Source organism: Aptenodytes forsteri, unplaced genomic scaffold (genome assembly GCF_000699145.1).
Source record: "Aptenodytes forsteri isolate BGI_AS27 unplaced genomic scaffold, ASM69914v1 Scaffold466, whole genome shotgun sequence".
Classification (NCBI taxonomy): Eukaryota; Metazoa; Chordata; class Aves; order Sphenisciformes; family Spheniscidae; genus Aptenodytes; species Aptenodytes forsteri.
This window is the reverse complement of record NW_008795119.1, coordinates 380,416-387,826: the sequence shown is the minus strand read 5'-3', so window position 1 is coordinate 387,826 and position 7,411 is coordinate 380,416. Positions and strand designations below refer to the sequence as shown.

Here is a 7,411-nt window from a genome sequence, read left to right as displayed (position 1 = left end):
GTTTAGTGGGCATGGTGGTGTTGGGTTGACGGTTGGACTCGATGATCTTAGAGGTCTTTTCCAACCTTAATGATTCTATGATCATGTCCCATGGACTTGTGTATGTTCAGGTTCCTCAGATGGTCTAGAACCTGATCTTCTCCTACGATGGGTGGGACTTCATTCCTCCAGTCCCTGCCTTGAGATTCAGGGACTCAAGAGATTTGTGAAGAGCAATTGCCAGTGAAAACTGAGGGGGGAAAAAAGTTGTTGAGTACTTAGGCTTCTCCATGGCAATTGTCACCAGATTCCCTGTATCATTTATTGAGGGGTAAAATTTCTTTTGTCTTGTCTGACTTGCATACCTGTAGAAGCCCTTATTATTCTTCACATCCCTTGCCAAGTTTAGCTCCAGTTGTGCCTTAGCTTTCCTGATCCCATCCCTACACTCCTGGGCAGTATCCCTATATTCTTCCCAGGATGCATGTTCCTGCTTCCACTGCCTATGCATCTCCCTCTTGTGTTTTGGTTTGACCAGGAGGTCCTTACTCAGCCATGCTGGTTTCCCACCTTCCTCGCCCGATTTCTTGAACGTGGTAATCAATAGTTCTTGTGCTCTAAGAAAATGTCTTTAAATAGCTGCCAGCTCAATGTCCAAATGGAGATCAGTATCAAGTGGTGTCCCTCAGGGGTCCATATTGGGACCAGTGCTGTTCAATATCTTTATTAATGACATAGATAGTGGGATTGAGTGCACCCTCAGCATGTTTGCAGATGACATCAAGCCAAGTGGTGCAGTTGATAGGCTAGAGGGAAGGGATGCCATCCAGAGGGACCCTGAGAGGCTGGAGGAGTGGGCCCACGTCAACCTCATGAAGTTCAACAAGGCCAAGTGCAAGGTCCTGCACGTGGGTCAGGGCAATCACCAGTAACAGTACAGGCTGGGGATGGATGGATTGAGAGCAGCTCTGCGGAGAAGGGCTTGGGGATATCGGTAGATGAAAAGCTGGACATGAGCCGGCAATGTGTGCTTGCAGCCCAGAAAGCCAATTGTTTCCTGGGCTGCATCAAAAGAAGCACGGCCAGCAGGTTGAAGGAGGGGATTCTTCCTCTCTCCTCTGCTCTCCTGAGACCCCACCTGGGTCCAGCTCTGGGGTCCACAGTACAAGAAAGACATGGACCTGTTACGAGCAGGTCCAGAGGAGGGCCGTGAAAATTATCAGAGGGCTGAAACACCTCTCCTATGAAGAAAAGATGAGACTTGAGGTTGTTCAGCCTGGAGAACAGAAGGCTCCGGGGAGACCTTATTGCAGCCTTTCAATACTTAAAGGGGGCTTATAAGAAAGATGGGAACAGACTTTTTACCAAGGCCTGTAGTGATAGGTCAAGGGGCAACAGTTTTAAACTGAAAGGGGGAAGGTTTAGACTGGACATAAGGAAGACATTTTTTACAATGAGGGTGGTGAGACACTGGAACAGGACTAGATGATCTTTGAAGGTCCCTTCCAACCCAAACCATTCTATCATTCTATGAACCAGACACTGAATGAGCTTTGTACTTTCTCCTGCAACTACTTGTATTAGCAACTGTCCACATAGAGTCTGATCAGCATACCAGCCAGCTCAGTTACTATGTGGTTATCCCTATGATCTCAAAGAAGAAAAAAAAAAAAAAAAGAATAAAAAACCTTAAGTAACCTTGCAGTATGTCCTTTCTCTACCATGGAAATGGAAAGCTTTAAAAAAATTATCTACAAGTAACATTTAAAAATCATTCCTCACTGACCTAACAGCTGCAAACACAGCTCTTGCTCTCCATCACCTTTTAACTGTACATTCTGCAGTTGCCATGAATCATACGTATTTTGCCAGGGGAAAATGACTGGTTTAAATCTTTAAAAATAATGAATTTATAAATTTTGAATGTTATGCCTTATTAGGCCTTGCAATTTCACCAAATGAGGTCCAATTTCTTTCACATCATCAAAAGCACATTTGCAAATCAAAGGCCACATGCTTATCAAAAGTTAAGTTTGTACGATTTCCCACTTCAGTGCAATAGCTATGCCTATAAATTGAAAAATACAGGATTGGTAAATTGTATTTTCTTCTCTGCAGTTTAGGATCTTGAAAGGAGCTGAACTGCCTTTAAACAAATTATTTTTAAAATTCATTCACAGGCAGAGAATAAGTGTGCCAAATTTCAGGGTAAAAAGAAAAAGATACAATGTTGATTAGACTCTGAAACTGACATTCTTAGAGCAGGCAAATTCTTCAGTCTAGCTACGGGCTCCATTTAAGCTATGGTGATAGTTATATTCAAACAGAAACGCTTCTATCCCTATCTTTGGACAACTACCATAGATAAACACAGACATCATCATTATGATAAGAGTACAAAATAGTAAAGGCTATTGGACTATCAAAGGCCATAAAGCAAAGGACAGGAAGTTTGTCTCTCAAACACTGGAACCAATAAAGAGTTTTTAAAAAAATGGAAGGAAGATCAAAACAGCTTTCCATAAAATTCATGGGACCCTTGTCCAGCATTGAGGTGCCAGTGCTATCAGTATATCCAGGTACAAGAATGACCATATCACTGTTACTTTCATGTTGACTCAGGGAATATCAGAAACATTTGACAAGGGCATCTCAGGCTGTCAATTAATGAAAATCAGACATACCTCACTTGATGACCTCTGAGTAACATTTCCTGAACAAGACCTACTAGCCACTGTCTACATTACGAAACCATTATGGAGAACACAGCAATAACTCTGTGAGCTGGAAGAAAAAGCATGCAAGTTGTAGTTATTTGCTTGTTTCTATGCGCTTAGGACACTTCTGTATAAATGAAAAACCTGGATAACTCCTGTGGTGTAATACCAGAACTCTTAATCCTTTACATTTTAAATTAAGAACCATTCAATTCCTCCAACTGCACCTTTCCAGAAAAGCTAAGTTCCTGGAAAGCTATTCAATTCAAGGGGAGACCAGCAACTTCCAGGTGTCAGCCCAGGCACTCTGGACACCACCGTGGCAATACCGCACTGGAAGAGGAATGAGCTCCAAGTGATTAAGAGTACTGAAGGTTACAGTTAACACCTTACCTTCAAGAAGCTAAAGGAGTTTTAATACATAAGCTCTTCTGATTCCAGCGAGGGTTGTGGACTCTCGGCAGGAATATACATTAGCAGGTATATTCCGCATTAACTTTAACATCAATGGGTTCTTAACAAGTTAGTCAGCATAGAGAACATGGCATGTGATAGTTACAGAACAGGAAGAAATGGAGCGGGGTGTCAGAACTGAAAAGGGAAGAAACCTTCCTAGATGTCAACTGAAAAAGTCTTTTGCCACATTTGCTGCCTGGCATTCAGTGGTCATCTTGAACCCAACACCATCCATAAGTGCAAACACAAGTAAAAAAATCACAAAAGCATTTCCTGCTTAGCAGGTTATTATTCTCATTGTCTTTACTTCCAACTTCTTTTGCCAAGCGTCTGCAGTCACCCCCTTTTTGTCTGGTCTCTCCCTCTGCCAAATAGCTCTCATCCATATCTCAGTCTTCTATGATTTGGAACCTGAATGAGGAGAAATACCAAACTGCCTTTCTAAAAGACATACCTGTACTCAGCAACAGCTGCAAGCTGGATACAGGTACCCACTACCTTTAGGAAATGTCAAAGTGAATGGTCCTATAGTCCTCCCTGGACTCAGAATTCAAGAGAACATTCAACTCAACAGAAAAGGACAGAACAGTGACAGAAAACATAATCACAGAAAAGTCAATCACAGAAAACTGGAACAACTCCTTCCAATGAAGATAACTTAACACTGAAACAGCAGACCTAAGAACTTGGGGGATTTTCTAACATTGTTTACTCCAAATTGCTGACTCCATAATTAGATGACTGCAAAACTTAAAAGGTATGCGGAAGAAAAAAAAAAAGATTCAGCATTTGCCTCATTTTTCTATTCCTTTTCCACATATCCATTACTAGTCAGAGACAGGACACTTTGGTCTGACTCAGCGCAACACAGTTCTTAAATTCATGTTAGTTATGATTGGTAGACTAGTACTGGTATCTCTCTGTAACAAACTTTCCCTAGCTCAGCCACAAGCAAAAAGCCAGAGGTAGCAGGCACTGGGCAAAGTTCATAACTGTGCTGCAGCAGGCTAAGCAATATGGTTGTTAAAGGGCCAAATCACATGACAATAATAAGTTTAATGTGTCTTAAAATAAAAAAAAAAGTTATAACCTAGGCTATTTATTTCCAATACAAAATAGAATGCATTTTTTTACCAGACAATTTAAGCTACCAGTGAAGTGACCTACGCAGGCTGTAAAAGGTGAAAAGACACTGATCCAGTGGTGGGAAAAACAAAGTCCCTTACAGCCATACTGTGTACTGACCGGGAAAAAAGATAGATAGATACAGGTGGATATTCACCAGTGGAAGCAACAAGAAGAATGGACCTAATGGTAGAAAATAAAGACCTGAGTGGCAGATTTGAGTACCTCATCATGGACATGACCAATGCATATCCAACAACAGCAGGTACTGGAGAAGTCTACCAGCTGGGAAGAGCTAACCATGCTAATTTAAACCTGCCGTGAGAAACATGGTAACCCTACAAATCAATAACCAACTGATAAGCACTGATCACATTTACTTGTAGCTAATGGAGTAATGAATTACCACAAAGAATACCTGCTGCTACTACTCCTCTTCATTCTTTCCTCTATTAGGCCTGCTCTTAGCAACTGCATCCTCTAACGTTATTCACTCTGAGCCAGTCTACCCTGTCTAATCAGCACCCTCCCTGCCAGCACTAGCAGAAACTATCACAGAAGTAGTTGGCTAGTAAAAGGACCAGCTTAGGTGAATAGCAGCAAGCAGGCAGTTCAGGACTTATTTCACAAAATAACATTTCCCATATGTCCAAAGGCAAACATTTTCCAGTCCCAATACAAGTAACAGACACATTCTTCCCACCTAGAGCAGGTCATTTTTCAAAGGGCTAAAACCTACCTGTACCAGACTAGGTAGCTGATGAACACCCGGAGTCACATGTGTATAGACCAAGAAGAAGCAGGAAACTTATCCAACAGGATGGGGCAGGAGACCAGATATTATGTCATGATGAATTAGCAGCAGATATTCTCATTGACCTGAAGCAGGAACAGCTCTAAGACAGCAGGCCGAGGATGCATTTGGATCCAGCTCTGAAAAGAGAAAGTACATACTGAGTGAGAGGGAAGTAATATACAATATAAATAAAATTTCCTAGAACAGCACCAACTCATGTGACACTTCATAAGCAACACAACTGCAAAAAAAAAAAAAAGAGGGAAAAAGCAAGAAAGAAAAGATGCAACTGACATAGTGATTAGGGACTTCTCTGCAGACAACTGCACACAGATGCATGTCCATGTTGCCAAAACAGTACTTTTGCCCAGGGACTAGGCCATCCTTACAGGCTATTCAACTTACAGATGGGAGCCAGCTTGTATTTGAGGAGATTGGAGAAAATATGAAGAAAATACAACACTTGCCTATAACCTGTCAACATGTTGAGGCATGCTCTAATAAGAACCATAGGGTGGCTAAGATTGGAAGGGATCCCTGGAATTTGCCTGGCCTAACCAAGAAGCAAGGGTATCTTCTTACACAGATGTTCTCAGTTATGTTTCTGCCATCAGACATCTCTGGTAACCCTTGGGAAAGCAGGCCAGTTTGGAACTTTAACCAAGTCAACTTGCTTTCATTCTTAAAAAATCAAATCCTTAAAGGCTATTGGAATACTCTAGCATTTCAGCAGGCATTGTCAGCTGTCCTGATGGCAAGTGTTGCAGACTGGGAGAACTAATGATCCCACAGATTTACGGTATAGTCAAGCAGCTTCAGTGTCTGCATATCCATGATAGGTCCCAGAGAAGATGAGCCAGGGTAAGAAGGAAAGGGAGCTGCTCCTTGGGAAGAGCTGAGCCAGCTGTACCTGTGTATACAAAGACAGCTCTCTACTGTAGTTGATGAAGAAAAGAAGCATTACAGCAGAACAGATGTGAACACCAGCACTCACAGCATTCACAGGTGTAAGCTCATACCTAGTCATGCAGTTAGAAGCAACTGCTCAAAGAATGGATAGACAAGAAAGGGAAATATGAGCATCACAGTGCCAGCCTAGGCAGTGCTGGTCAGCACAAGAGCAGACAACTGCATCAGGGACAGTAACAAGGCTCTCAGTCCAGTAGGGTCAAAACAAGGGAAGAACAAAGGGCAGAAAGAAGATCATGGTGAACTGTGCTAAAATAGAGCTGAAGTCAAGGAAGGATAGAGTCTGGGAAAGCAGTGGCTGAGGCAGAACACAGCAATGGAGGCAGCGCAAGTGAGAAGGGCTGGGCCAGGAGAGCGCATAAGGTACAGAAAGGAACATCACTGCAGCACTGTGGAAAAGGAGGCAACCAAAGGCTGACAGTGTTGGGAATCTCACCCTCACCCTGCCTTAGAGGCAAGGCCAGGCTGGGAGTTTCTTCCTCACAGACAGAGGGTGGAGGATTCTGCCAGGGAAGAAGGGCTGGTTTCTCATGGTGGTGTCCCCACGGTAAACAGTAGGTTGTTGATTGCTCCTGAGGCAGCACCAAGGAACTGGTTATTTTCAGGAGCTGCAGGGCTCCCCTGGATGGGCAGTAGTATGGTGCCAGTCTCTCCAAGATGGGTAGTGCTGACAGCACTAGGCAAGGATACTGCACAAATGCACCCCCAGATCATGCTAACTGGTGAGTGACCTTGCTTTCTCCTCAGTCCCCCATTTAATTTCTACCTCAGTCTTTCCCAGCAGCAACTTGCACACAGGGTCCCTCCACAGGCCATGCTGATAAAGGAAACGTGAGAGTTCAGGCCCCAGGGAACAGGAAGGAGGCAGGGAGCAGCAATCTCCATCAGCAAGCTCCTGGTGCCGAAGTGAGATGGTTTGCCTGTATGGGAAAGTCAAGAAGATCTTCTGGAAGGCCATACAGAGCATTAGCCTCCGACAGATACGGATCAGTTTGTCCTGAGAGAGTATCTGGGACTATGTATCTCCCTCTGAAAACAGAGCTGAAGGGCACCTTAGAGGCAGCAAGACGAATACTCTCTCTCAAAAGGTGCTGTCTCCTGCATGAAGGTTGGTTGTTCCTGGAGCACTGGAGACAGCTGTCAGTTAGTTGGAGGACAGCACTGGGGTGTGGAGTGTCTCCAGGGACAGGGTGTTAAGAAGATCATGCTAGGGCAGGCTGAGCGATTCCAGATGAGTGCTGGTGTCTCCCCTGAGAAAGTCAGTCCCTGCTGAGGGAAAGCCTCCCGAGGGAGCCTGCAGTCCACATTTGGGAGTGGTAGATGAGTATTGGGCTTCCTCTCTCTGCCTGCCTCTCCAAGCCAGCTGGGT

At 43.8% G+C, this 7,411-nt stretch overlaps 1 protein-coding gene across 1 annotated transcript in view; it reads right to left on the bottom strand.

The window, feature by feature from the left end:
* Positions 1-6,862, bottom strand: part of SMARCD3 (SWI/SNF related, matrix associated, actin dependent regulator of chromatin, subfamily d, member 3) — a 110,851-nt gene extending 103,989 nt beyond the window's left edge. The window contains exons 1-2 of the mRNA XM_009277098.2: positions 6,809-6,862; positions 5,017-5,210 (exon numbers count right to left, since the gene is read on the bottom strand). The gene's annotated coding sequence lies outside the window, so the exon portion shown is untranslated. The remainder of the gene's footprint in view (positions 1-5,016; positions 5,211-6,808) is intronic.
* Positions 6,863-7,411: the final 549 nt, after the last annotated feature.